Raw genomic sequence first — 27750 nt, forward strand, 5'->3', positions numbered from 1 at the left:
TTATTTTCAGAATAAAAGTTTATTCTGCAGAAGTTTATTCTGCTGGATCATCTGAATTCCAGCTGGACTGAATTTCTGGCCTGCTCTCAAAACTTTTTTTCATTCAATCCACCAGTGGTGATTGCGTTTTGCAACTTCTATTTTGCCTCTCAATCCAGCCCTTAGTGTTTTTCTGCATGCCATTGCTTGTGTGTAGAATTTGATCCACAAATATTCAATAAAGGCAGTATACACTCTCAAGCAACATCCTTCTCAAAGACAAAAATCTATTGTACTTTTTGCTGAACATTAGAACTGCCATAATGGGTCAGACAAATAGTACACCAGTGCCAGGTCCTTCTGTGGGAATGAACAGAACAGGGAATCACTGAGTGAACCATCCCATTGTACCCTCTGAGCATCTGGTAGTCAGTGATTTAGGGACACCCAGAGCATGGGGATGCATCCCTGACTAGCTTGGATAATAGCTGATGCACCTATCCTGAGGAACTGATCTAATTCTTTGTTGAACCCATTTATAGTTTTGGCCTTCAAAACATAATGAACACATATCTACAGCCCCAAGAGGGCTTGAAAACCACTAGAATTCTAAAAACATTAGTTATACACCCTGAGCTCAAGAAATGTTAATAAAGACGTGATATTTTATTGTTATTTGCCTCTTTGACCCTGAGCCTTTAGGGTGCAGTAAGGCCACTTCCACAAAAGCTGGAGCCTAAACACCTGAATGAAACTTGGTCTCCCCTCATCCTTTTCCTGTTACCTCCCAAACATTTCATACACCTGCTGCCATATTGACACGACAAGCCTATGTTATGTCAGCATAGACTCGCTGTGGTTACTACATCACTTCTGTGATTTACTTGTGCTATTGTAATAAATAAAATAGAAATTTAATGGTGTGGACCTATAACATTGTATAAGTATAACGTTGTATAAGGGGACATGCTGGATACATTGTATATGAGAGGGCATGCCAAAACATGTTACAAAGTATCTGAGGGAGCACACGTAGGGACAGTTAGCTTTTGAATGGAGAAGCAATTAAGATAGAGCCAGCACATCTAAGAAGCAGGCATCAGAATGGAAGGTGTGAAGGGCAGTTAACTGGAAACTCTTAAAGAAGATTATTAAGGGTGGCAGGTAATTGAAGATACTTGACTGGTCGCAGGGATCTCGAAGGGTGGTGACTAAAATCTTTTTCTTCTTTTGTCTGTAACTTCTCTGTAACTTGTTCTCCAGCAAGCTGTATAAATTAAGAGACACAATGTATTAGCTTCTAAATATATTAGCAGAGCAGCTTTCCTAATAAAACAGAGTGGTCTGATAAATTGTGAGTCTGAGTCAAACTTTGACAATGGTGAAAAATTGCACTGGCATACAAGTATATTGAAGGCGAACCCTAAGGAAATTAAGAAATTATCCTCCACATGTCCCGTGTCCCACTAAAATCAATCCAACCCACAGGCCACTTGGGCAGAAGTATCAGTGTCAGGATGCTCCATTGTGAGCACAGTAAATGAAGCTGCAAAATAAATGATGTTTAAATGACCTCACTCTATTTCTTACAATCCTGTATTAAGAGGCAATTGATATATATGTATACCAGGCAGGGTCATTTGGAAGCCGAAGACTTTAGGCTTCCATCCCCCACCACAGTCAAGTTTAAGCAAATCAGGAGAAGTCATGAAATGAGAACAACCACAGGTATCAGTAATTGCTACTGGTAACAATTTGCTACCTCTCTACCAGAAGATGAGAAAGTCGAGAAGTACCAAATTATTACTGGGAACTAGCCAACCAAAAAAACCCACTAAGTTTTAGTAAGGGGCCATCAATCCCCTTACACAAGCCAGCCCTGTGAGGGTCACAGATGTCCAGAGAAAACAGCACAAGCTGGTTCCATGATGGTCAGCACTCATAATTCTGCAATCTGAATTAAAATATCAGTGGGATCTTGTCATTGCTTGCGGCAAAGCCATGGTGCTCAGAGTGCTCACCTTCGCTGTCTCCAGTTGCGCAAGAGCGAGTCTTTCCCCTCCTGCTGGGTGACTCGCCCTCTGGAGCCAGGTCTTTGATTGGGGTGGCTTGACGGGATATCCACCATGGGTTGGGGCTCTAGAACTTGCCACCCTGGCTACTGATGCCTGCAGTCCTGAGGTTTGACCCCATGGTTGGGATTCTTGCTGCTTCACCTGATGGCCACAAGTTTGGCCCTTATACTTGCTGCCATGCTTTTCCTCTTGCCCACATGGAACTTAAAGAAAGGAGTGCCAGGGCCAGGCTTCATAGGCAGGAGGGACGAAGAGTCCAAGGCTGGAGCCCAGCACACCTCTCCTCCTCTGGGTACCTAGACCACAGGAGGCTGGTGCTGACAGATCCAAGGGAAGGCTTAAAAGCCACAGAGGAACCAAGGGTGGGGCAAAAGGAGGGGTGGACCATGCCTATGCATGGTGTTATGGAGTCACGGGGCGATGCTTTGGAAGTACTCCATACGAAGCCATTCAGGACTCTGGGGGAGCCTCCTCTCTCTGAGCAGACTGTCTCCAGGGCAAGAAGCTCACACAGCTTTGACTTTCCTGGGTCTGACCTCGGAGCATTCAGCATCCCCTTCCACACTGTGCACTTCCTGCAGTGAATCCGCACAGGTGGGGTTCTGGGGAAGCCAGAGGGCCCTGCACCCCAACTCCGCAGTCAGACGTGACTCTCAGCCAGCCGGTAAAATACAAGGTTTATTAGATGTCAGGAACACAGTCTAAAACAGAGCTTGCAGGTACAGAGACAAGGACTCCTCAGTCAGGTCCATCTTGGGGGGTAGGGAGCCCAGATCCTGGTTCTGGGCCTCCCTCTCTTTCCCCAGCCACCTCTAAACTGCCACTCTCTAGCCCCTCCTCTGGCCTTTGTCTCTTTCCTGGGCCAGGAGGTCATGTGATCTCTTTGTTTTCCAACCCTTTCAGTTGGCACCTTGCAGGAGAGGGGCTCAGGCCGTCAGTTGCCAGGGGACAGGGTGTCAGCCATTCTCTGTGCAGACAGCATCACACTGGCCCTCTAGGGCTCTGCAACAATCACACATCCTTATCCCACCACCTAGATACTTAAGAAATGCAAAGAGGAAACTGATGCACCCGCACAGTATTTAGACACAACATTCCCACTTCGTCACAAATGGCCAGCTGATAGCCACAAAGAGCAGCCTGCTCCCGGGCATGCCAAACACCCATTGAAGGCCATCCGCAGGCCAGCACGCGGAGCAGCTGCTGATGCTCTGTGGTCAACATCAGAATGTTGTAGGAAAGCAGGGCCAGCCCCTTTGGTGGAGCCTCTTACTGTTCCCATTTACGGTGCTCACTTTTGCAGTGGGGCAGGAGATTTTTCCCCCAGAGGCTTTTCCCCATCTGGCAAGAAGCAGAGAAACACCCAGGCTCCAAAGGTGCTAGTTACCAAGCCCCCTCAAGCACAGGTGCACATTTGGAAGAGGGAAACTGCTCCACCCACTAGCCTGGGCAGCTGCCCATATTTTTTGGTAAATCAGGAATGGCAAAGGCTAGACTGGAAGATCTAGGGCTCATGCCCTAGCCCTTGTGAGGCCCTACCCCCACCTCCTTCCCGGGGCTCTAGCTGAAGCCGGAGCGTTGGCCTGAGCAGCCAAGAAGAGGCTCCAGCCCTGAAGAAAGCAGGACTTTCAGCACAAAGAGAAAACTGCACAAGCACAGCCGTGAAGGGACTTGAGCCCTCAATTGTCTGATCCGAAGTCAGACGCTGAGCTGTTAGGCCACGTGGTCACATGAAAAAAGCCTCTTCAAGGACTTCTTTAGAAAAGGCAGACACTGTGTTTCTTGGGTCATCTACTGAGGGAGGCAAAGACATTCTGGGCACAAGAAGTCGAGTTCCCAGCGAGATGTGAGACTTAGTTCCATGGAGCCAGGTGCAGGATTTGGCAGGGAGGCTTAAGCATGGGGGATTGGAGTGCAGCGGAAGGGCCAGCTGTCTAGGTGTGGAGATTCAGTCGCACTGGGGCACAGGAGGGAGGAGGAAGAATCCTGCTGATAGCAGTGGCCATGGAGAAAGAGAGGAAGGGATTTTTTGGTTGCTCTTTTACCTGCCTGCTTGCTCTTGTGGTGGAAGGGGGTAGCTGCACGCAACAAGCTGGGCTTTGGCTACTCTTGCACGTTATACCGCAATAAAGCCTCCCAGGGTGCTCTACCTTACTCCCTGTCCACACTGGCAAGGCACGTAGAGCGCTCGGACTCCCTGGCTGGAGCGCTGCTGGTACTCCACCTCCCCGAGAGGATTAACAGCTGTTGCGCATTGGCGGAGATGCTCCAGCTCCAGTGTAAATGGGGAGTAACGTTATTAGGCATGGATTGACCTCCGGAAACTCCCCATAAGCCTTTTAACTGAAAGCTCCATTTCGGGGGCTGCTTATCAAACAAACAACCACAGCTACCGTTGGCTTTGAATGAGTGAGAGGCAGGCGGGGAGCTCCGTTGGAGTGCCGACAGCTACCGTTTGCTTGAAGAGAGAGGCGGGGCGTTGGGGTCCATTTCGGGGAGCTGCTGCTTAGCTCGTCTGTGAGAAAAAAAGGAACAGCAGCCGTTTGCTTTCAGTGAGTGAGAGAGAGGCGGGGGGGAGGGGGTCTGTACTTACAAAACAGTTCGCTGACACTCTCAGCCCCCCAAAACCCCACTCTCTCTCCCCCCACGCGCCCTGTCACACTCCACCCCACCCACTGGAGGATTAATGATTTTGCTGCCCTAGGCCCAGAAATAATTGCCACCCCCCCAGCTCGCCTCCGCCTCCTCCCCGAGCGCGCCACCGGGTCCTGCTTCTCCCTGCTCCCGGCCAGGGCTTGTGTGCGAAACAGCGCGAAGGGGGCGAACGCGGGGCGCTCAGGCGAGGAGGTGGGGCTGGGTGGGGATTTGGACCAATAGGGACAGGGAGGGGGAATGGGGGCGGGGAAGGGGTGGAGTTGGGGCGGAGGGCATGAACCGGCACCGGGGGAAGCAGCCTCTGGCTGCTATTATAAATTTGCCGCCCCTGCAAATTTGCCACCCAGGCCTAGGCGTTAATACGCCGCTGACCCCCCGCCCCCGTTTGAAAAGCACATTGCAGCCACTTGAATGCTGGGATAGCTGCCCATAATGCACTGCTCCCAATGCAGCTGCAAATGCTGCAAATATGGCCAGGACAGTGCGCTGGCGGCTGTCAGTGTGGACAGACTGCAGCGCTTTCCCTACTCAGCTGTACAAAGGTGGGTTTAACTCACAGCGCTCTACATCTGTAAGTGTAGCTTTGCATTCCTGGTTTTTGTCTCCATTTGGTGTCAGTCCTTTGAGATAAAACATTTTTTTTATAGAAACAATATTTTCCTCATACAGACATAGGAGTAGATTAATCTGCAAAGGGAAGTTGATTCCGAGGCAGTTCTGCGGGAGAGAAGGGAACATTTTCAGCATTACTAAATTATTGTGTTGTACCTTACACACACACAGAGTGACAATAAACTTAATTAATTGAGGACACACTTTACAGGAATTAATAAACACCTTTATGTTCAAGGAGTTAGGTACATTTAAATAATATTAAAAATATGTTCGGGGCAATGCATGAAAACCTCACTGCACTGAACAACCCACTTGATATAGTTAATATACTCCATGATATTTAAAGAAGTTAAAAAAGATGTGCTTATAAATTAATGTGCTGTGCCTTTTACACCCGCACAAGACAGAAGAAACTGAATTATTTGAGCTACCAACATTTCCACTTTCTCACGGCATTTTAGTTCTGAAGTTTGTTTTAATTTTTTTATTTTCTTGGAACCAGAAATGAGGACAGAGAACACTGGAGTCAGTAAAAAGAAAAGGAGGACTTGTGGCACCTTAGAGACTAACAAATTTATTTTTTACAAAACTTATGCTCAAATAAATTTGTTAGTCTAAGGTGCCACAAATCCTCCTTTTTGCGAATACAGACTAACACGGCTGCTACTCTGAAACTGGAGTCAGTGGAATTACAGCAGTAAGGCATTAGCCTCGTTATGTGTCACTAACCAAAGGCTTTGTTAACAGAGCATGAATGTTACTGACTGGTATGTCTAGCCCTGCAGTTAGTTAGATGCAGAAACAACCGGCTCTATGGTTGGTAAATTTACACAGACTCTGCTGCTGACCATGAAATAGAAGCACAATTCCTTTCAACAGCTGCTATTTCAATGCCTCTGGAAGTTACAGAAAACAACGATCTGTGTTAAAGGAAAGTTGCCATTTCTTAGAGCCCCAATTTCTACTGTGTGTGTACAGGAACGTTGGAACGTGTAACAGGTTGTTTGGTAAAGTTAAACTATTTTATGTTTGTAACAGGGTCCTGCCCACCTCCAGCAGAGTTTTCAGTCACATACTATGGCAATTTACCAAATGTCATACAAACTAGTCCATTCTTCCCAGTATTCAATCTCTGACCGGAATGTTAGAATAAGGCAGAGAACTGGGGAAGTATCAAAATAGGAATAAATTAAAAGCTGGGATTAATCAAAGATGGGTTGCAGACAGAGCCTGTTCTATAGCTGGTGAAGTGACAGGGACACACTCTCACTAGAAATAACAAAATAAATTTGTTAGTCTCTAAGGTGCCACAAGTACTCCTCGTTCTTTTTGCGGATACAGACTAACACGGCTGCTACTCTGAAAACTCCCACTCGTGCTGGTTCTGAAATAACAGCAGAAGCAGGTCAAAGAGAATGAGCTCATGTGGGACCTCTGGGCAGCTGCCCTGTCAGTGTATCACTCCCCTGGCAGGTATGTCACAAAGCACAGCACTTTCCCTCTGGAAGAGAAACCCTTCCCCCCACTGCCACCACTTCATTATACTGTCCAGGGGGCTGTTTGTCCTGCAGGACTTTGATCTCTCTGGGTGGTCCATGGTGATTCATAAAAGAGCCATTAGGGGAGCAGGAGTTGTCCCAATGAAAATCTCATCACCTCTTTCTCAGTGCCACCTTCTAACCCTGGCTGTAGGGACTTAGGAGTTGGCTTTAACCTGGCTCTCTCCTGTCTTGATTTTAGGTGGGATCTTAACCACTGTCTGGATCTTGGCAGCTTAGACCTTCTGAGGAATTTTCTTCGACTTTTTGGTCCCTGCTGCAGAAACGACCTTAAAATGACTATTCCTGGACATGGGATGGTGGCATTTCCAGGGATCCGGGCAGCTCTGACCAGCTTCTTGGTGGCTAATTAACTGCTCAAAGCCACTGGCTTCTTCTCATGCCTTGTCCTGGGGGTCCCGATGTTACCTGAATGTGAAGGAGCCAAGATGCTGGTGACCTTTCCTTCACCAAGCTGTCTTTGCTCATCAGACTCTTGAACCTCAACTGGATGTGGTTCTTGTTCTTCTGCACAGCGTAGCCCACGGAGAACAGGGATCTGAAAATATGCATTCATATTACACTTTTGTTGAATTGATAAAAACATAACCTAGACACTTAACAGACTGGAACTGATTTCAGCTGATGGACAGGTTTACTATGGTTTTATGCATTTACACAGGAAAATTTTGAGTGTTTAAATTCTTTTCAAGCATCCCCATTCAGTGGAACTTATGAACATACTGGAAATATTTTCATTTAAGAGAAAGGATTCTAAGGTAGTACTTGGATTTGAACCAAGGACCACTTGAATGACATTCCAACACTGAGCTATGCCCCCATGATGTTATGTTGCAGGCAGTGATCTTAAGGACGTTGAAGGACAGACCCTGCTTCAGAGACCTCCTGCTCCATTCCCAGACCACGGGTGGTTTTGAAAATGGGGTTTGATTAAACTTCATACATGCAGGTAAACACCACAGGTTGTATACCTACAGACGTGGCTTCTCCCACTGACACAGATACTATCTCTTGGGGAGGTTGATTAACTACAGGGATTGGGCAGCTCTTTCCCATTTATAGAATCATAGAAGCTCAGGGTTGGAAGGGACCTCAGGAGGTCATCTAGTCCAACCCCCTGCTCAAAGCAGGACCAATCCCCAACTAAATCATCCCAGCCAGGGCTTTGTCAAGCCTGACCTTAAAAACTTCTAAGGAAGGAGATTCCACCTCCTTCCTAGGTGATTCCATGGGATTACAGCATCTTCGTTAACACACTACAGCAGCATTGGTGCAGCTGTGCTCCTGCAGCACTTCGAATGTCGACTTGCCTCAGAGTAAGACCAGAAATCCAGACTGGCTCCATTTGGCACCTTGGGTGGTAAGACACCACACTGACAGCTGCGTAGTTCTGTAAGTGTGTCCATGGCTGAACAGCAAGAATTCCTGCCCATTTCCCTTCTGGCTGCAGCATGATTAGAGTGCTTGTGGTTAATGATATTGTTGTAGATTGTCCATTCCCTGCCATAAGAATTCAGCCAGTCCCTTTTCCCAACATATCGTCAGCACCTCTTTGATTCCAGTAGCATGTTTTCTTTGGAACACTGAGATTTTTTGGGCAGTTGGTGGCTCCTTTCTTTCCTCACCCTGGAGTAAACTCAGATTTTTATTGCATCCTCAGTAGACTCAGATTTTTGTTCCATCCATCATCAGATACATGGAATAACAGCAGCATGAAAAAAGAGGAGAGCCAATATCTCACTGTCAGGGATGAAGGTGGCCACGTCCCCTGTGTCTGACAACTGCCATTGCAGGAGGCAAGATTTCAAAGGAATTGAATGCCCTGGCTCAGAAGAGAGGGACAGAAGAATTTTGCTGTTCACAGATCTATACAAACGAAATTGTGTCTGTGTGAAAATGAGGAGGTAAATGAAACACCCACATGGTGGCGCCTAAGCCATAAGGGCAGGGCTGGATTACCCAATAGGCAGACTAAGCACATGCTTAGGGCACCAGCAAAGCAGGGGGACCAAAAAAAAAAAAAAAAGATTAAAAAAATTGATATTTGATATTTCAAAAAAAAGCATCGAACTAGTCATCATGGGAAAAATCAGAACTTTGTTAGACTTCCTTACACTCCACTACACACTCTTCCCCCGTTTTTCTGTTCTCTTTTTATTATTTATCACTACCTAAACTGGGGGGGGGGCACCTAAACTCGGGGGGGGGGAACGTCCTACTAACATAGATCAAAATAATGCTAGGAAATCAGGTCCTGTCATGTATTGCAATAAATTTATATTTTATTATTCATATATTATTCTGAGTTATACGTACTTGATTTGTTTTTTTTCTTTCATATATATTATATATATATATATACATAAAAATAGTGTACGTTATGTAATTTATTTTTTTTTAAGTTCAGATAACTGAGATAAGGGGCAGGATGAAACGTAACCAACTGAGTGGAGCACAGAAACGTAAACTGGTTTAAGAAAAGAAACAAAAAACTAGTGAAATTTTCCAAAATCTTCCAAAGCTGACATCATTTTTCAAAGCAAATCTATCAGAAGCAACATCTTCTCTCAGTAGCACAGACATCATTCCAAAACCTGTAGCTGTTTCAGAGACTGACCCTTCTTCTACTGGTGAAACAAACACCATTCCAGAACATGTGGATGTGTCAGAGACTGTAACAAATTAAAGGGGAGTATGAATACTGGCATCACGTCATGCAGCGTGTTATAGGTGTTATTCAACCATTAGTTGAATGTGGTCTGCCGTTCCCCACACATTTGGATCATTGCAGAATGGAAATTTCTTGGGATTGTTGGACCTTGTGACTCAGTTTGACCCATTTTTAGCAGGCCATATCTCAAAATATGGGAATGCCAGCAAAGGTAACCCATCATACTTATCCAAGACAACGTTATGAACTCATTGGTCGAATGAGTGACAAAGTTTGTTCAGCTATTGCAGATGAAATAAGTACTGCTGGGTACTTCAGGTTATCTGTCGACTCTACACCCGATCTTTCACAGATTGATCAATTGAGTATTGTACTAAGATATGTGTCTCCCACAGATGGAAAACCAGTTGAACGATTTATAACATTCCTCAATTCGAAAATCCACACTGGTGAAGACATGGCAAATCAAGTACTGCAGTATCTGTGCCAAGTTTGCAAAATAGATTTCTCAAAGTGCAGAGGTCAAGCTTATGACAACGCTGCCAGCATGTCAGGGTGTTATCAAGGAATGCAGAAGAAGCTTTTAGAACAGAACAAATATGCCATATTCATGCCATGTGCTGCACACTCTCTCAGTCTTGTTGATTGTTGTCCGGTGGCAGTAAGTTTTTTCTCAACAGTCCAGTTACTTTATACATTTTTCTCTGCCTCAACATACCAATGGGCAGTTCTTAAAACATATTTGGGCAATGATCGTGTGTTGAAATCTCTTTCTAATACTCGCTGGGAGGCACATGCAGTGGCAACAAGTGCCATTCTCCATTAAAAAGTATAGCTGAAGACCAATCACAAAAGGGAGAAACTATACGAGAGGCAGAAAACATTGCAAACAAGATGCAAGAACTAGAGTTTGTATGCATGTTGATCATGTGGAATGAAATTTTACAACACTTTCACCACACAAGTCAAGCTCTCCAAGAAAAGCAATGGGATTTGAAAACATGTGCAGACCTCTGTCAATCATTAACAGACCACTTACACACTTTGAGGAACGATTTCGAAAGATTTGAAGACAAATCAAAAGATATCTTGCCTGATACTAACTACAAAGAAGCCCAGTCCCGCAAGCGAAACAGGATAAAACAGACAAATGATAGCACCGCTACAGACTAGGGACCGAATGGCTCGGCAGCAGTTCTGCAGAAAAGGACCTAGGGGTTACAGTGGACGAGAAGCTGGATATGAGTCAACAGTAACTGGACTGTTGAGAAAAAACTTACTGCCACCGGAACATTGCCAAGAAGGCCAATGGCATTTTGGGATATATATGTAGGGGCCCTGCCAGCAGATCGAGGGACGTGATTGTTCCCCTCTATTTGACATTGATGAGGCCTCATCTGGAGTACTGTGTCCAGTTTTGGGCCCCACACTACAAGAAGGATGTGGAAAAATTGGAGAGAGTCCAGCGGAGGGCAACAAAAATGATTAGGGGACTGGAACACATGATTTATGAGGCGAGGCTGAGGGAACTGAGATTGTTTAGTCTGCAGAAGAGAAGAATGAGGGGGGATTTGATAGCTGCTTTCAACTACCTGAAAGGGGGGTTCTAAAGAGGATGGATCTAGACTGTTCTCAGTGGTAGCAGATGACAGAACAAGGAGGAATGGTCTCAAGTTGCAGTGGGGGAGGTTTAGGTTGGAAATTAAGAAAAACCTTTTCACTAGGAGGGTGGTGAAACACTGGAATGCGTTACCGAGGGAAGTGGTGGAATCTCCTTCTGTCAAGGTTCCTCCCCCACTCTGAACTCTAGGGTACAGATGTGGGGACCTGCATGAAAAACCTCCTTAGCTTATCTTTACCAGCTTAGGTCAAAAATACCCCAAGGTACAAAATATTCCCCCCGTTGTCCTTGGACTGGCCGCTACCACCACCAAACTAATACTGGTTACTGGGGAAGAGCTGTTTGGACACGTCCTTCCCCCCAAAATACTTCCCAAAACCTTGCACCCCACTTCCTGGACAAGGTTTGGTAAAAAGCCTCACCAATTTGCCTAGGTGACCACAGACCCAAACCCTTGGATCTGAGAACAATGAAAAAGCATTCATTTTTTTACAAGGAGCCTTTTAATAAAAATAGAAGTAAATAGAAATAAAGAAATCCCCCCTGTAAAATCAGGATGGTAGATATATTACAGGGTAATTAGATTCAAAAACATAGAGAACCCCTCTAGGCAAAACCTTAAGTTACAAAAAAGATACACAGACAGAAATAGTTATTCTATTCAGCACAATTCTTTTCTCAGCCATTTAAAGAAATCATAATCTAACACATACCTAGCTAGATTACTTACTAAAAGTTCTAAGACTCCATTCTTGGTCTATCCCTGGCAAAGACCAGCATACAGAGTGACACAGACCCTTTGTTTCTCTCCCTCCTCCCAGCTTTTGAAAGTATCTTGTCCCCTCATTGGTCATTTTGGTCAGGTGCCAGCGAGGTTACCTTTAGCTTCTTAACCCTTTACAGGTGAGAGGAGCTTTCCCCTGGCCAGGAGGGATTTCAAAGGGGTTTACCCTTCCCTTTATATTTATGACACCTTCCTTAGAAGTTTTTAAGGTCAGGCTTGACAAAGCCCTGACTGGGATTGGTCCTGCTTTGAGGAGGGGGTTGGACTAGATGACCTCCTGAGGTCCCTTCCAACCCTGATAGTCTATGATTCTATGATTCAGTGCAAGGCAGAAACAGCATTGAATCCTAGAGACAAATTTCACATATCTACTTACTATGCTATAATTGATACACTTGAAGCTCATATGAAGAGGAGAGGTAAAGTGTACAGAGAAGTATCAAGTAGATTTTCTTTTCTAAACGATATGGACTTATCTGACGAGCAATATTCACAAAGTTCCTAAAAGGTACTTGACTCATACCCTGTTGACTTGAACGTGAATCTCTGTGGAGAAGTATGGCAGTTCCATTGTTATATGTTCGCCAAGTTTAATGAAACAGGAAAAATGAAATCCAGTCACATTGATCTTCATGACACAATACTGAAAGATGGAATACGATGTGTATTTCCAAATATAGACATCGCATGATGTATTTTTCTAGCATTGATGATGACTAATTGCTCTATAGAACACTCTTTTTCTCAGCAGAAAAGAATAAAAAACCCTCAGAGAACAAGAATGTGTCAGGACAGACTTGATTCATTTTTCCTATTGTGTATGGAAGTGGACTTGCTTCGTCGAGTCAGCTTCGATGAATTTATCCAGAATTTTGCAATCAGAAAATCTAGAAAGAAACTGTTTTAATTTCAGCATACATGTAAGTTTTGTGTCATTTCGAAAAATAAAATTGTATTTTACGGTATAGTATTGTTTTTATTTTGAATTACACATGGGGGGGCACAATAATATTTTCAGTGTTTAGGGCCTCTAAAGGTCTTAATCCAGCCCTGCACCCACCAATACTTCCCTGTGGCTGCTCCAGCCCTGAAGCACCCACGGAGTCGACGCCTGTGCCTTTGGACCCTGGAAACCCCCTCCCCCCAAAAGGCAGAATAGGAAGTAGCCTAGGGGAGCCGAATAAAGCTCAGCTGTATTGCTGACTGATGGCTGGCCACCATGTTGTGGCCGGATTTCCCCACTGATCCAGTGGTGGAATACTCCCCGTGTTAGGGCCCTGGGCTGGGACGTGGTGCAGTCGGGTGGCCCCACATCCCCCTTCCCCTGTGTGAGGATGGGACGCAGCAGGGAGGCGGGAGTATTGGCCTGGGAATGTGCCCTGGGGATGGGAGACCTGAGAGCCTGTCACCTGAGCCAGGAGGGGGAGGTAACACCTCTGCCCAGGAATGTGAACGGAGGCTGCAGGAGAGAGCCTGCTGCAGGGGTTTAGTTTCAGTTTGGGGCTGGTTGGAGGAACGCAAGGAACCCCAGGGCTGGGGTCTGAGCTCCCTGCTCCCCCAGAAGGACTTGACTGAGGGGTCCTGGGTGTACCCACAAGCTCTGTTTTGGACTGCGTTCCTGTTGTCCAATAAACCTTCTGTTTTACTGGCTGGCTGAGAGTCTCAGTGAATCCCAGGAAGAGAGGTGCAGGTCCTGGACTCCCCCACACTCCATGAAACCCTGTCATCCCGCCCCTGGGGTGGCAACCTCCTCAGCATAGGCCAAGAAACCTGTGTTTGTTGGCAGTCCACCAGAGCCAGGTCCCCCATCTGTTTGCTGCTTGGCCCTGTTTGAGTGTCTGGGCGTATAGACTCATTACTGGTCTGTCCTGAATACAGGCCAGAACCTCCTAAATGTATGGTGCCCCACCCTGTCAGAGGGCCATGGCCCCGTAGACTCAGTACTGTGCTACCCCACAGAGTGGCAGAGACCCCAGTGCTAATTCCCCCGTGAACTGTGCCCTTCCAGAGGACTTGTAGCAAGGGGGCATGGCCTCCCTCCCCAACGGATGGAAGGACAGCTGCAAACACCTTACAGCGTACCATGGATTGATATAGAGGCAATCGGATCTTTTCTGTCCTCTTATCTACCCCTTTCCTGATGATTCCCAGCATCCTGTTATCTTCCTAGCAACCTGACCTGTCTTCCCAGGTCCATCTCCCCAGGGTCTTGGAAGCATCAGATTCTCTGCAGCATCTTTGTGAGCAAGAAATTCTGTAACAGGTTCCCCCCCTCCACTCTACCATGTTGACCCAAGTAGACAAGCCTTCACACAGAGAGGATAAGACAGTTATTCTTTCACAGCTGGTAGTGTGGCCGAGCGGTCTAAGGCGCTGGATTAAGGTTCCAGTCTCTTTGGAGGCGTGGGTTCAAATCCCACCACTGCCAACTCTTTAGTCACTCTGAACCTGCATGAATGCAGAATGTAGCTTTAGTCCTGATTTTGGGGGCTTCCTTGATCCTTTAAACCCAGACCCTCCTCATCAATTCTCTTGCCCTCTCCTCCACCCCCCAACCCCCCTCTAGTTTAAAAACAACAGTCAGCGCCTTTCACATCACTAGCAAAGTCCAGCACTGGAGTTCATGATGTAGATAGCTGGTCTGGAAGGGGAGTAAGATTTTTTTTGGTGGGGGGGAAACAGGAAGGAAATAGACAGCGAGAGATGGAGAGAAAAGTTCATTTCAGTTACTGACACGACAGTCATTCACCCTCACTGTCTGTGCTCCTTGCTGTGTGAGATTTATTATGGAAAACTCAACCAGTATGTGTCTGGTTTGGTTTAAGTGAGTTCAGCCCATTCCTGCTCCAGCACTGACCTCAGCTCATCCATTTCAGGCACCCGTGATTCTCTTCATTCCTGTGTTTTCCCAAGACATTTCTCCACTGGGCATTTATTTTTGCTGAAAAGGCCCTGCTTGCTGCTGCCGTGGGGAGTTTAGGCCTGGGGGTGTCATAGAACTGATCAATGACATTGTTTTTAATTGATCACTTTATTAATATAACTTCATAAGCAAATTTTTATGAATGAAACGACATTCATTTATAAAACCAGGTACCCCAATAACTGGTTAATTGAGTTTCACTTGCAATCCAATTGCTGCTTAAATCGCTGAAACTTGCACTGTTTCAACATTGTAACTTCTGTTCCCTGTTTGCCATTCCTTACACTTGTCCATATTGTAACTCAAACTCCATTTTAACTGGTCCCAAACTCCATTTTAAAATGCTCACTCCACTTTGTTAAACCTTGCTGCAACCTTCATTTTTGCAAAACCCTGCTGTAATCTGATTAGTGTAGTTTCGATGTGGGAATGAGGTATGTATGGATGATGGAATCAACCTCCAGCCCCAGCCTGTCCTGATGAAATAAAGTGTAAACACCAATGGCTGAAGATGCAGACAACAGCCCTGACAAAGTAAGAAGAGTCCACCCTAAAAAGAAAAGAACAAAAGTACAACTGAAGAAACAACAAAGCCAGGTGCTAGACTGAAAGTCATGTCTACAATTGATGAGTGATCAGTCACACCGAACCCAGAGGCAGCGTGACACAGCAGGACCTATAGACTCTGGATTCAAACTCAATCCTACAAAAAGGACGGGTGAGAGGGAAGACTTTGGAGGGTAACATTCTGCTGCCAACATGGAAGGGCATCGGTGCATGTCCAACAGAGACCCAGTTCTTCATTGTGCCTGGCTTTCCTGGCCAGTTAGCCGCCACAAGCTATGAAACCAAGCCACGAACTCAAGCTACATTTAGGACTGGTAACTATTTAGCAGCTGCAGAACATTTGATGTGTGTGTGTGTGTGTGTATACATAGGTATTAGATATTAGTTGTTGGTCTTAAATCAAATTGTGTTATTATAATAAACATGACATCTTGTCTTGTCCCATGAAACTATCCTGTGTAGCTTTGTCTGCATAACAGTGTCCCCACCTCCTCTCCTCTTCTCACGGGTCCCTTTAAAAACATTCGTGCCTTTTAGATGTTTAAGAAATGCAGGCGTGAGCAGCACTCCCTGCTGCCAAGATTTTGCAGTAGCACGAATCTGCTTTGCCGCACATGAAACTGGCGTTGGAGATGCCCCCCTTGCATTAGTGAGCGTTTTCAGGATCACTTGACCGAAGGCTTTATAGGAATTGTTGGGGGATAAACCATCGGAAAAGAAATTTAATAAAATTCCCTTCAGAAAGCAGTCATGGGACAATTGATATCCTGGGCGTCTGAAAACAAACGTGCCAATACCTGGTAGCAGATTGTGATATAAACACCTTAGATTTCACTGTCTAGATACGTTCTCAGCTTTATATCTGTCATAGAATTATACAACTGGAAGGGACCTCAAAAGGGACCTAGTCCAGTCCCCTGCACTCATGGCAGGACTAAGTATTATCTACCTGTAACCCTTCTGCCAGGCCAAGTTGATAGCAGCAAGGGCCGGGTTCAGTACACAGGGGTTCCCTCTCATCAAAGCAAATGCAAAACTGGCTCGAGCCCCCACCCAGTGACCTGGGAAAATCTTACACACCCCCTGGGCGCCTCAAAGAGGCAATACTTCCCCTCTCGCAAGCACAGAGTCTTGGTGTAGTAGAGAATCTTTAATAACATGAGGTAAAGGACATCAGCATTAAATTGGGGAAACACCACAACTAGTGTTCATTAACCAAACCATGCGCAACAACCCACCCCAGAAAAATTGGGCCACATCCTTTCCCTCAGGTTCTTGAGTTCCAGAACCCAAACATCTCTTGAGTCCAGCAATCCACAAATCACCCAAAGTCCCAAAAGTCCAGCCCCAGAGTTCAAAAGTTCATCTGCAGAGTGTTACTCCCCAGTCTGGCTAAAATGTGCCTGGGTGTGGGGGAAAGAGGTAAGGGGCACCTTACGTGTCCTGAAGCTGACTGCCCCACAGGGCTCTGCTCCGCTCCACCACGACCGGCTCCGCTCTGCACAGCTCGCCGTCTCACGAACAGCTCTGCTCAGCTCGCCGTCTCATGAACACACCGCTGTCTCACGACCGGCTCCACTCAGCTCGCCGGCTCACAAACAAACCGCTGTCTCACAAACAGCTCTGCTCACCCCGCCGTCTCATGAATAGCTCCGCTGCACACTAGATCTTCTGGCTCCCCACTACTTGACACAGTGCTCAGTGATATCAGCTCATAGTAGTGGGAGTCTTAGTGCACCTTAAGGCTGAAGTGAATTCAGCACAGTACCTGTAACAAGACTCTTAATAGACCCAAAATTAGCTCTGACATTCCACAGTGGAGAGAGACAGAGGTGCAATTGGTGCTTCAGGCCCTCACAAAGGGGCCTACACCACCAGGCACTAATACCTGTTTCAAGTCTCTCTCAATTCACAGAGTTTTGGAACCCATGTCCCTTGCCTAGTGAGTGCTACTCAGTTGATGGTGAGTCCTCCATCATAACAAAAAGGCCAAGTACAGTTCCAAGCACAGTTCCCATAATCAGGGTAATAACAATTTATTCTTCCCGCCCCAATAACAGAGACACTGGGGATCCCACAACAGCCAAAGTGACTATTTGGGCAGTTATGGCCTCATTCTAGGCAGGGTGGGTGTGCCTATGCAAATGAGATCAGCCCCTGAAGTTCTTTTCCACAACTTGCCACACCTCACCACCAGATGTCAGGGTGGAGCCCACCCTGTCTCTGCTTACATACCAACCCTGACAGGTGTTTGTCCAACCTGCTCTTAAAAATCTCCAACAATAGAGATTCCAGAACCTCTCTTCCAGTGCTTAACCGCTCTGACAGTTATGATGTTTTTCCTAATGTCCAACCTGAACCTCCCTTGCTGCAAATTAAACCCATTGTCAATGCCAGGGGGCCCTGATCTGCCTCCAAGACATTTACAGTCTGAGAATATTTCTACATCTGTGCCTCGGCCCATTGGAAATGAATTAACAGGCAGGATGCTACAGTCCCCTGCTGCTGTTACAGACACACTGTACTTGCATTCCACTCACTGAAGCTGACTTTGGAAATGACATGGGCAGGTTAAGCATCACCCCCTTGGTCCTACCCATGGTGACGCTGGTTGTGGGTGAAAGGCTGTGTTGAAAATTTACTTTCTACAGTATCCGGCAGCTTGGGGAGCCAGGGCTGCCAAGGAGACAAGAGAATCCTGCGTGCTCTGGGCTGCAAGTTGAAATGCAGTGGCAGGAAATCTCCAGTTGGTGGGATCATTAATGTAAGAAGTGGTCACAGCATAACTCATACTGAGTCAGGCCCCAGTTAAACCTCAGTGGTTAGATAAATAGTGTGTGGGGTTAATTGTGCCAGAGTCAGGGGTTTGAGCCCCCGTTGGACTCTCATAATGGGATGTGCATTGTGGATGCTGATACATTTCCCCCAAAATACCAGGTTCTGTGGTGTAATGGGCAGGACTTTGAATCCAGTGATCTGAGTTCAAATCTCAGTAGAACCATGTCTTGAGTTGCTTTCATTCTACATCCCATTGTAAAGAAAAACTCAAAAGAGTCAGTGAGCTGGTTTTCCTTCCCTTCCCTTTTCCAAAAATCACTGAAGATTCTTGCATGAGTGAGGGAGCAGCATGGACGACACCAGCGTTAAGACTGGGCAGAGATTCCTAATTAACATCCCCATTTCCATACTGCTCTAAAATCCACGTGCACACTCAGATTGGCTTGAGAGTGGCTCTGCCAGTTCGACCACTGTTAAGGCTGGGGTTGCTGCCGCACTGAGGCCACAGTCAAGGAGTCACTGGGCTATGTTCTGGAACTACTCCATATGAAGCCAGTCAGGATTCTGGGGGAGCCTCCTCTCTCTGAGCAGACTGTCGCCAGCACAAGAACCTTATACAGCTTTGACCTTCCTGGTTCTGACCTTGGAGCATTCAGCATCCTCTTTCTCTGCGTATGCTTCCCGCAATGAGTCTGCCCGGGCAGGGTTCCTGGGGAAGCCAGTGGGCCCTTCCCCCCAACTCTGCAGTTAGCAGTGATTCTTAACTAGCATAAAATGGAAGATTATTAGTCAATAAGAACACAGTATAGAACAGAACTTGTTAGCATAGAAATCAGTGACTTTCAGCCAAGTCCATTTAGGGGGAATCCCGGGCCAGATGCTCTGGACTCCCCCCTCCAGTTCCCCAACCAGACTGCCCAGCTTCCCAAGACCTGACCTCCAACATGCCCAAAGCTCCTCCTCCTGGTCTTTGCCTCACTTCCCAGGCAAAGTGTCACCTGGTTGTCACTTGGTTGCATCCCCTTCCTGGGTCTCAGGTTACAAAGGGCCAGGCCATAGCATCCATGCAGGCAGCTGGAGAAGCCTCGTCTGCATCCGAAGGTCTCACTCAAAGTCACACACCATTATTCCCACCACCTAAGCATTGGTACAGCACACAGGGAAACTGAGGCACACACAGTATTCCTGCAAAACAGTAAAACTCACATAGGCTCAACTGTAAGACTCACATAGGCTCACATAAAACATAAGAAGGGAAAAATCCCCATTTTGTCACAGCCACGCCACCTGCCTGCCCAACACTCTGGGTGCTGGGGGCCATGCTGCCCACCCGCATGGGGCTTCAGGCACGGGGGGCTACTGGAGGCTGCGCCACCTTCCTGCCCAGTGCTCTGGGTGCTGGGGGCTGTGATGCACACACGCAATGCACTCCGGGTGCTGACTGTCACTCAGATGCATAACTAGACAGAAAATGGGCAACATTTTAGAGACTTTGTTAGCAATATTTGAGAATTGGGGAGGAAAAGGGGGGGCACTAAATTAGAGGGCCCCAAGATCTGAGCGGATAATTCTAGAGAAATGGGAAGAAATGGAAGGAGATTACTGCAGTGGACTTCCTCGCTGATTCTAGGTAAGGTTCAGACCACTTTCTGTTTAAAGCTCGACTATTTTAAGTGCTTTAGAACAGACAAGTTCACTTCGATTCCCTTGAAATTTGGTGTGCCTCATGAGGATTCAGGTTAGGGTTGGCGACTCAGATTTCGGGTCAACTGACAAAGGGCTTCCCAAGATAGAGCCCCCCTGCAAACCACAGTATTTCATAAAGTTCACAAATTCTAGCACCATTGACGTTTGAAAACCTACCTTGGTGAGACATCTGAGGGTGAACAGAGCTGGGAAAACTCTGCCTCCGCCAAGGGTGTTTTCTGAAACGTAATCTGAGTATAGCAGAGCAATCGGAAGGGAGTCAAACAAATTTGAAAGTAAATTATACCTCATTGGGAGGGGGGCAATTAGGGGTTCAAGAGTGGGTGGGAATAGTGAGAGAGGAGGTTGTGTCTGCAGGTAGGGATGGGGGGGCGTTATGGAGAAGGCAGAGGTCAGAGGGGTTATGTGTGGTATAGCAGAGGAATTTGGGGTGAGGGGCAGGAGGGACCTGTCAGACCTGTATTCTCCCCTTCTGTATATGTGCTGGGATTTGGAGGGGCAATATGACTCTCCCTGCCCCCTCTATCCTGGGATTTGGAGGACACTGGCCTTCCCCCCATGTGAGCAGAGATCTGGGAGCAGCAGGGGTCCAAGGTAACACAAATTTAATAATCTGAAATCCAGGAAAGGAATAGTTCAATAGTTCAGGAAAGGGTGTATGTGGCGGGGTAGTCTGGCCAGAGTGTGAGTGTGGGGGGGAGGGGGCTGGTGTGGTGGGGGTGGACTGGGTGAGGATGGGGCATGGCTGAAGCAGGGGCAGGAGACCCAGCTAGAAAGGGGAGGGAGGGGCACAGCTCAGTGTGCAGTTTGGTTACATACTCAAGGTAGAATGTGTTCTTCCAATAAGCTGCTAAATTGAGACGTGTGCCCAGCAGCACAGGGCTGGGGCCAGCAAGGGGTAATTTCTGACAGGCTTCTGCAGTAAACACCTTGTGCCGGATCCCACGCACAAAGTTCCTGGGTTCGACCTTCCATCTTGGCCAGCTCTGAACCAAATCTGAACCAATCGTGGCACATGCAGACATCTGATGCACAAATGGAAAACTCAGGACTCCCTGGCCTGAGGATGGTATATCTGAGCATCCAGGATTTAAGTCCCTGGTTCGGTGACAGTCTTTCCCTATAGTGCATGCCCCAGGGCCTTCAAAAGGCTTCTCTTCAGAGTTGTCCTTGATGTTACTCTTTCTGAGGAAGGGTCCTTTAGTGTTTGGCACTGTAGGCACAATTTACTGACATCCCCACTGGCCTTGAAATCTGGAGGGAAAAGGACCTTGTGCTCTTATGAACAGCACGGGGGCGGGGTTGCTGTCTCTCTTCGATAGCTGCATTCACTGTTGATGGTAGAGTGAGCTGTGTCTCTGCCTCCATCTTTAAGTGAATTTGCTGACTCGGGTTTCCTTTCTGAGGCATGATGTGTGGCGCGTTTGGCACTTTTGCCCCTCGAGTGCTCTCTCCTGCAGCAGTGCAAAGCGCGCTCTACCCAGAGCCGGAAAGAAATCCACCTTCAGTGTTTGCTGCTCACCCAGGGCCTGCTTTTCTCGGAGGGAGCAGATTGTAGGCCCAGGCTCAGACCGCCCCCATTCTGGTTACTGCTGCAGCTGTTGGGGCTAGTTCCTGAGGCTGGCGGCATGTGAGAGGTGTGCTACCCACGTGCCTCCCGGGTGTGGTGTTCTGTCCTGTGTAGTGGCACCAAGACCATTTAGAGAGAGATTAATGAGTCTTCTCCACGGCCTCAGCTTTGAGTCACCTGGCTTTTAGCTCATGCAGTAGAGGCTCATGCATTTAGCTTGAGGGGCACAAGGTTCGATCCCGCCAGCTGACCACTGGGGTCTATTAGTGCGTCACTATTGGAGTGGTGTTGAAGGAGCATGTATCTGCAGTGCTGGGGGTACTCCATGCCTTTCTCAGATAGAAGGCATTTCTGTGTTGCCAGTTCCTGGGAAGCTAGGGTGAAACTCAGTGTTGGGGCCTGAATTCTAAGACCACCAAGGGGAGGAGCTTTTCCCTTCCTTTTAGAGCCCTTCAAACCAGATCCACAACCTCAGCTAGCCCTTACCAGGGTGAGCCAGATGAGGGCCCTGGCTATGCATGGATACGACTGTAAATACCTACCAAGCTCCGCCCACTCATAAATATCCTCTCTCCACCTTCAGTGATCCCTCCCACAGCCGCACAGCCCTCACACACACACACAATCCCAGAAAGCCTGCCTGGCGGAGTTTATTTTCCCTTGTACTGCCTTGTGTGCTACAGGATTCAGCTGGCCCTTAAATTGCTTCCCACCTCAACTGCTCCCCTGCAAGACGCAGAGGTTAAATTGAGAGGGAGCTCAGGGGGCTCTGCAATGGAGAGGCTGATTTCCACCCAGATTTGCTATAGTTCCAGCCCATGGTGCTCACTGAAATTTTTTTGACTCTATATCCCTTTTGTACAATTTATTAAAATGAACCAATACAATCACCAATACAGCTCACTAAGGCAAAACCACTATAAACACCACTCAGCTAACGAAGGGTGAAACAATACTGTTCTCACGTTTGGGTCAAATCATAGAATCACAGAATATCAGGGTTGGAAGGTGTGATGGGTTGGATTACAGAAACCCCCTTGGTACTGCCACTCGATGTGCCAATGTAAGCGGGAGAACAGTCCCGCTCTTGTGAGGAACTTTCCTGGCTTCTGCACTACCCTGGTGACGTGGGCTAGCGAAAGGATCTGAGTCCTCGCTCCCACTTCCTTTACCCAGTGGCCTCCCTGCCCTTGAGGACTCCCCTTCACCTCTCCTGTCTGGCAGAGTCCTCGTAACCCCAACAAGGCTGGGCCCAGGATTCCTGGGGGGCTCGACCCCCAACACTGCTACAGTCACCTAGGGCAGGGGCTAGGGTGTCCCCACTCCAGGGTGCTCTCTCTGCACTGGGCACTTCTCTGACCCACTGACCATTATGTACAAGTTAAAGCAAATGCAAGTTATTTAATCAACCATTAATTTTAAAAAGAATAAGGGGAAATGGGAAAGGTGAAAGGAAACACATCACCCCGCTCTGTGGCAGGGAACATCACAAACAGCGTCTCTGGAACGTCAGGGCCGTTCACAGTCTGTTCCTTGTAAGTCCCAGGCCCCTTCTCCGGCCCTGGCTGTGCTGCAGGGATGCTGTGGGTTGGACACTTGCTCTGGCGGTGGCCACAGGCTCTAGGTGGCAGGGCCCTTCTTCCCAGCATTGCCCCCGCCCTGTCAGGGTTACCAATCCCCCTCCGAGTCTGGCCTGCCGAGCCCTCCTGGCTGAGCCCTCCTCCCGCCACCCTTCCTGTGCTGGGCCCGCTGCCCAGGGTCCCCCTCGGTCCCCCCCGCGGCTCACCACTCCCAGCTCTGGACAGCTCCAGCTCCAGCTCCACTCTGCCTCGCTGCTCTGCCTCCAGCCCCCTGGGCTGCTCCTCTGGCTCTGGTTGCTGCAGCTCTGCTCCCAGGGCAAGTCTGCTCCCTCTGGGCTGCGCCTCTGGCTTTGGGGCTGCAACTCTGCTCCCAGGACAGGGTCTGCTCCCTCTGGGCTGCTTTTCTGGTCCCTCTGGCTCCGGCCCAGCTCTGCTCCCCAGCTCAGCCCATGCCCCTGCTCTCTCCTTAGCTCGGCCCCACTCTGTCTGACCCAGGCAATTCCAGCTCACACGGAGGACGGGACCTCCCCGGCCTCCTGACTCCCTGATTAGCCTGCTCGCCCTGTCACTCAGGCTGACCTGGAGCATTGGCCTCTCTCCATTGATCCTGGGGGCTGTCAGTCTCAGGGTCCTGATTCCCCATCGACCCGTCCCCCTTTTTAGTACTGGGAGCTAGCAACTAAAATGCCCTGCACTGAATGTTAGTAAGGGGGCAACAGTCCCCTTACATATACATAACAATATTCATAAAAACACTACACAGAACCAATGACATAATTATCTCTAAGTCTAACAGGAAGTACACCCTTATTAGCCCTCTGGGACCTTTTTAAAACTGGTGGTTCATTACTCATATTTTCTATTTCCCTATTCTTGGGTAATACTGGGTCAGTTTGAGGGATCTGGCCATTCTCGTTAGGGTTTGGGATTACCCCATTGGTTTTAGTCTCCTCAGGAAATGCTGCTCTGTGCCTCCTACGAGCCCTGGTAAGACTAAAAGTCCAATCCTTTAGCTGGTCCCTACGTACTACTCTCTCAGGACCTCCTTGTTCAGGCTGGATAGTGTACACTGGCAGTTCGGGAATGTTGTGGGTGACCACAGTTGGGGATTTGGCTCCCATTTGTCCTGTATTTTATTACGTCTCTGGTGTCTGTGGCACCGAGCTGGTACACAGTCACCAGGTCTGATGAGAGCCTGTCAAGGTTCCTCCCCCACTCTGAACTCTAGGGTACAGATGTGGGGACCTGCATGAAAAACCTCCTAAGCTTATCTTTACCAGCTTAGGTCAAAACTTCCCCAAGGTACAAAATATTCCACCCGTTGTCCCTGGACTGGCCGCTACCACCACCAAACTAATACTGGTTACTGGGGAAGAGCTGTTTGGACGCGTCCTTCCCCCCAAAATACTTCCCAAAACCTTGCACCCCACTTCCTGGACAAGGTTTGGTAAAAAGCCTCACCAATTTGCCTAGGTGACTACAGACCCAGACCCTTGGATCTTAAGAACAATGAACAATCCTCCCAACACTTGCACCCCCCCTTTCCTGGGAAATGTTGGATAAAAAGCCTCACCAATTTGCATAGGTGACCACAGACCCAAACCCTTGGATCTGAGAACAATGAAAAAGCATTCAGTTTTCTTACAAGAAGACTTTTAATAAAAATAGAAGTAATTAGAAATAAAGAAATCCCCCCTCTAAAATCAGGATGGTAGATACCTTACAGGGTAATTAGATTCAAAACATAGAGAACCCCTCTAGGCAAAACCTTAAGTTACAAAAAAGATACACAGACAGAAATAGTTATTCTATTCAGCACAGTTCTTTTCTCTGCCATTTAAAGTAATCATAATCTAACACGTACCTAGCTAGATTACTTACTAAAAGTTCTAAGACTCCATTCCTGGTCTATCCCCGGCAAAGACAGAATATAGACAGACACACAGACCCTTTGTTTCTCTCCCTCCTCCCAGCTTTTGAAAGTATCTTGTCATTTTGGTCAGGTGTCAGCAAGGTTACCTTTAGCTTCTTAACCCTTTACAGGTGAGAGGAGCTTTCCCCTGGCCAGGAGGGATTTCAAAGGGGTTTACCCTTCCCTTTATATTTATGACACGCCCCCCAAATCTCAGCTAGGGTGAAACACTGGCTGGGATTTCTTCCTGGAGCTCTAGGAAAAACAGAGTTAATAAGACACATGCATCTCTAAATATACTACCAAGTACATAAAGACTAACAATATTTTCTCCATCTCAAGGACAATTTTAACCAGTTGATTCTGGGAAACTTTCACGGGAGAGTGCATCAGCCACTTGGTTAGAAGCTCCTGAGATGTGTTGGATGTCGAAATCAAAATCTTGGAGAGCTAAACTCCACCGAAGAAGTTTTTTGTTAGTTTCTTTGACGGTGTGAAGCCACTTCAGTGCAGCATGGTTGGTTTGCAGGTGGAAACGCCGTCCCCAAACATATGGGCGTAGCTTTTCCAGAGCATAGACAATGGCGTAACATTCTTTTTCAGTGACTGACTAGTTGCTTTCCCTCTCAGACAGTTTTTTGCTGAGAAACACTACAGGGTGGAATTCTTGATCAGGTCCTTTCTGCATTAAAACTGCTCCCACACCACGCTCGGATGCATCTGTGGTTACTAGGAACGGTTTGTCAAAGTCTGGGGCCCTTAGTACAGGGTCAGACATGAGTGTCGCTTTAAGCTTGTTAAAGGCCTTCTGACACTTTCCGGCCCACTGAACAGCATTTGGCTGTTTCTTTTTGGTTAGGTCTGTCAGTGGGGCGGCGATTTGGCTGTAGTGCAGTACAAATCATCTGTAATAACCGGCCAAGCCTAAGAAGGATTGAACCTGTTTCTTTGACTTTGGGACAGGCCACTTTTGGATAGCATCCACTTTGGCCTGTAGGGGGCTGATAGTTCCTTGACCCACCTGGTGTCCACTCTGTCACTCTGTTTAGGTCTATTTGACACTTCTTAGCCTTAACAGTTAGTCCTGCCTCCCTTATGCGCTCAAGGACTTTTTGTAGATGTTCCAGGTGGTCTGCCCAGGAATCCGAAAATATGGCCACATCGTCAAGGTAGGCGACTGCATATTCGCCTAATCTTGCTAGGAGACCATCTACAAGTCTTTGGAAGGTGGCGGGTGCATTTCGCAGCCCAAAAGGGAGTACATTAAATTCATACAGCCTGTGATGTGTGATGAAGGCTGACCTCTCCTTGGCAGATTCATCTAGCAGTACCTGCCAGTACCCCTTGGTTAAGTCCAAGGTAGAGATGAACTGGGCCCGTCCCAGTTTCTCTAATAGTTCATCTGTGCGTGGCATTGGATAGTTGTCTGGGCGAGTTACAGCATTTAGCTTACGGTAGTCCACACAAAAACGTATTTCCCCATCTGGTTTGGGAACTAGAACCACTGGAGATGCCCATGCACTTTCAGAGGGGCGGATTACACCCATCTGTAACATATCCTGGATCTCCCGTTCTATAGCAGTTTTAGCTTGAGGAGACACCCGGTAAGGTTGGACCCTAATTGGGTGAGCATTACCTGTGTCAATGGAGTGGTATGCCCGTTCAGTCAGTCCTGGGGTGGCTGAGAACGTTGGCGCGTAGCTAGTGCACAGCTCCTGGATCTGCTGTCGCTGCATACGCCCAAGGGTCATGGAGAGGTTCACCTCTTCCACACCACCACCACATTTCCCTTCGTCGTAGACACCTTCGGGCCACTCAGCGTCGTCTCCTCCCTGGGCTGTAAACTGACAAACCTTTAATTCTCTGGAATAAAAGGGCTTTAGAGAATTAATATGGTACACCTTAGGCTTTCGGTTGGAGGTGGGGAATGCTATGAGATAATTAACAGCTCCCAGGCGCTCCTGGACCATGAATGGCCCTTCCCACGATGCTTCCATTTTATGGGCCTGGAGCGCCTTTAAGACCATGACCTGGTCTCCTACTTTGAAGGAACCCTCTCTGGCATGTTTATCATACCAGGGTTTTTGCTCTTTTTGAGCGTCCTGTAAGTTTTCTCTAGCAAGGGCTAAAGAGGTTCGGAGGGTGTTTTGTAGGTTGGTTACAAAGTCCAGAATGTTAGTTCCTGGAGAAGGTGTAAATCCCTCCCATTGCTGCTTCATCAACTGCAATGGCCCCTTAACCTCACGGCCATATACAAGTTCAAATGGGGAAAACCCTAAACTGGGATGTGGTACAGCTCTGTAGGCAAAGAGCAACTGCTGCAACACTAGGTCCCAATCATTGGAGTGCTCATTTACGAATTTACGTATCATGGCCCCCAAAGTTCCATTAAACTTCTCCACCATGCCATTTGTTTGATGGTGGTAAGGAGTGGCAACCAAGTGATTTACCCCATGAGCTTCCCAAAGGTTTTTCATAGTTCCTGCCAGGAAATTAGTCCCTGCATCTGTGAGGATGTCGGAGGGCCAACCTACCCTGGCAAAAATGTCTGCTAGTGCCTGGCACACACTTTTAGCCCTGGTGTTGCTTAGAGCTACTGCTTCCGGCCATCGGGTGGCAAAATCCATGAAAGTCAGTATGTACTGCTTTCCTCTGGGTGTCTTTTTCGGAAAAGGACCCAGAATATCCACAGCTACTCACTGAAATGGAACTTCAATGATGGGGAGTGGCTGGAGAGGGGCTTTGACCTGGTCT

General features: G+C 47.6%; 2 long non-coding RNA genes and 1 other non-coding gene across 5 annotated transcripts; 1 reads left to right on the forward strand and 2 right to left on the reverse strand.

Moving 5' to 3' along the window:
• Positions 1-908: 908 nt before the first annotated feature.
• On the reverse strand, positions 909-7363 carry LOC144258346 (uncharacterized). 2 transcript variants are annotated; one of them, XR_013344684.1, is made up of 4 exons: positions 7292-7363; positions 5267-5426; positions 4448-4569; positions 909-1246 (listed from the first exon to the last, which is right to left on the reverse strand). It is a non-coding gene; the product is annotated as an uncharacterized LOC144258346 (long non-coding RNA). The 2 variants fall into 2 exon arrangements; XR_013344683.1 differs by lacking the exon at positions 909-1246 and having other exon boundaries at positions 4034-4569.
• A 6942-nt stretch (positions 7364-14305) lies between these two features.
• TRNAL-AAG (transfer RNA leucine (anticodon AAG)) lies at positions 14306-14387 on the forward strand. The gene has a single exon. It is a non-coding gene; the product is annotated as a tRNA-Leu (tRNA).
• A 2199-nt stretch (positions 14388-16586) lies between these two features.
• LOC144258330 (uncharacterized) lies at positions 16587-22847 on the reverse strand. 2 transcript variants are annotated; one of them, XR_013344665.1, is made up of 3 exons: positions 20754-22847; positions 20091-20164; positions 16587-19412 (listed from the first exon to the last, which is right to left on the reverse strand). It is a non-coding gene; the product is annotated as an uncharacterized LOC144258330 (long non-coding RNA). The 2 variants fall into 2 exon arrangements; XR_013344664.1 differs by having other exon boundaries at positions 16587-20164.
• Positions 22848-27750: the final 4903 nt, after the last annotated feature.

This window comes from Eretmochelys imbricata, chromosome 28 (genome assembly GCF_965152235.1).
Source record: "Eretmochelys imbricata isolate rEreImb1 chromosome 28, rEreImb1.hap1, whole genome shotgun sequence".
In the NCBI taxonomy this organism is placed as follows: domain Eukaryota; kingdom Metazoa; phylum Chordata; order Testudines; family Cheloniidae; genus Eretmochelys; species Eretmochelys imbricata.